Source organism: Hylaeus volcanicus, chromosome 2 (genome assembly GCF_026283585.1).
Source record: "Hylaeus volcanicus isolate JK05 chromosome 2, UHH_iyHylVolc1.0_haploid, whole genome shotgun sequence".
NCBI lineage: Eukaryota > Metazoa > Arthropoda > Insecta > Hymenoptera > Colletidae > Hylaeus > Hylaeus volcanicus.
The window spans coordinates 16599506-16602075 of record NC_071977.1 but is presented as its reverse complement, the minus strand read 5'-3'; the positions used below and the strand labels follow the sequence as shown (position 1 = coordinate 16602075).

The 2570-nt window shown below is 37.2% G+C and overlaps 1 long non-coding RNA gene across 1 annotated transcript; it reads right to left on the bottom strand.

Annotated features, from left to right (window-relative positions):
- Positions 1–1173: 1173 nt before the first annotated feature.
- LOC128872743 (uncharacterized) lies at positions 1174–2358 on the bottom strand. The gene is made up of 3 exons (XR_008456247.1): positions 2131–2358; positions 1724–1860; positions 1174–1635 (listed from the first exon to the last, which is right to left on the bottom strand). It is a non-coding gene; the product is annotated as an uncharacterized LOC128872743 (long non-coding RNA).
- Positions 2359–2570: the final 212 nt, after the last annotated feature.

Genomic DNA, 2570 nt, shown 5'->3' with positions numbered 1-2570 from the left:
AAAGAAACTATGTAACTTATTAGATCTTTCAAGTAATTATACACTGTATACGATTTTCTCGTTGTAAGACAAACGTTATTACGAACGGATACATTCTTAGTGACAGGCGAATTTTTACCCATAAAAAACTTCAAAAAAGTAAAAAAATTACGCGAAGTACATGAAAAAGTGGAGGACTCAAGGAGTTATCATTGAAAAATAGAAGATCCCCATAAAACTACAAGAAAATAGAAAAAGATGTGAAATCGAAATAAGCTGCCAAATGATTTGCCTAGATTTCCGCGGCCTGGAAAGCAAATGCTTGGCGTGGCCAGGCAAGGTCAAGGTTTTGATGAATAAGAATTATTTTAAAATGTAAAATAATGAAAATGTACGCATATTGTCAGCGTTTTAAACTGACAAATTATCTGAAAGCCTACGAGAGGAGGGGTATCTGCGTCAATGAATGTGCTTAGAAATATTTTAAAACACAATAAAATGAACATGTACTCATATTGTCAAAGTTTTAAATTGACAAATTATGTGAAAGTCTGCGAGAGAGAAAGTATGGGTATTGATGATCTGAAAATGCTTTGCCTGGCCACGCCAAGCATTTGACTTCTCCAGGCCACGGACATCTAGGCAAATGTCTAAACAGTCTCAGTTTGTAGTTGATACACTATTTAGCTTCTTCATTTCACCGCCAAAGTAAGGAGCAGTCAGTTTACATGAGTTGTCATTAGGGTCCGAACGTCTGCACTGTTGAACACAGCATTGTAGCTGCGGATAGTTGGAAAGCACCGAATTTTTCATTGTGTTATACAGTGTCGCCTTTGCACTTTGCTGGAAAGCACCTTCATGTACTGGCAGCTCATTTCGATTTCACTTCTTTTTCTACTTTCTTGTAGTTTTTTATGGGGATCTTCTATTTTTTTGTGATTATTCCTTAAGTCCTCCACTTTTTCATGTACTTGACGTAATTTTTGTACCTTTTTAAAGTTTTTTATAGGGATCTCACTTCTTTTTACAAAGCTAATTTCTATAGTGAATGACTTCAAATAATAGAAAATGGGAGATCAGTTTGAATCCTTTAAGGTTTCAAATTGTTATTGCAACAAATTTATTAAAGAAAAAATGTAATCACTTTATCAGTAACATTAAAATGCAACAAGACTTTCTGTCATGTGTCGTGCGTATTTTTGAGGATAAAAGAACTAAATCTGACCTCTCTTTTTCTATATTATTGTAATACAATAAATTATGTGTTACAAATAGTGTATCTCTGTTCATTTTCTTATTATTTGAATTTCTTGCAACAAAACTTTCTGCCATGCATTGTGTGTACTTTTGAACTTTATTCTAATACAGTAAATTATGCGGTTACAAATAGTTGATTTCTTTTTCTCATTTCTCGATTCATCCTTAACATTTAAATTTCTTGCAGTGAGACATCCTGCCATGCGTTCTGTATACTTTTGAAAACTGAAAGGACTGAAGCTGGTCTCTTTTCTATATCTGGCTCCAGACACCTTATGTATATTGTAGACTCTACGCTTACGCTTACGCTTACGCTTACGCTTACGCTTACGCTTACGCTTACGCTTACGCTTACGCTTACGCTTACGCTTACGCTTACGCTTACGCTACGTTTTTGACCTGAAAAGTTCGAAAATGCAAGTTAAAAGTTTAGGAACCCAATAGTTTAAAAGATATGAGTACATAAAGATATGTGTATTTGGCGTACTTTTACAGGTTAGTACGACGCCATATTGCCTCTACCCATGCTCTGATTGGTTCGCATGTATCGCTTCCATCGCCACTGGCGTGCCTGTCGCGCCTGTATTCAAATCTTCACTTCTTCGTGTTTCTGTGACTGAGTATCTGAAATAACGAAACTGAAGTAACTGAAATCATACGCCTTGAAAGTATACGCCTGCTGGGGGGCTTAGCAGCCCCCCAGGCCCCCTGCCGAAGAAGGGGCTCCGCCCCCTCAACTCCCACGGAACTATAAACACCTCTCAGGCTAACCGTGTATACACCTGGGTTGTGCGCTGCAGTACGCGTTAAAGGGGGTTTCACCCCCAAACCCTCGACCGGCGGCAAGCCCCCGCACCCCCATTTTTTTTGTATGATATAATAATTTCCGCTTACCTTATGTAAAGGTGTAATGCTCCTTAACTGCTGCGATCAAGGATGAACAGGGCAATTCTTCCTCGATCGTAGAAGACCTTGTTCTCGGGCCCATGCAACAGCCGATTCTTTTGAAGTGGGCAAGCTGCACAAATCATGTTAAAGTTAATTATTAAATACCACTTCAAATTAAAAAAAAGCAAAAGCTGCAAAAGAAAATGTAAAAGTTCAAATACCTGCATAGATTAAACTTTATATCATTCATTATATTTTATTCCGCACTACACAAAATGCACTTTACAGATCACAGAAACACGTTTGATTATTATTATATACTACACAAAATGCAAAATGCACTTTTACAGACCACAGAAATGTTTGATTATATAAATGAATAATCAAAAAATAAATGCAACCTGAAAGAAATGAACGGTCATCCGATTGAACGGTCATCCGTGCGA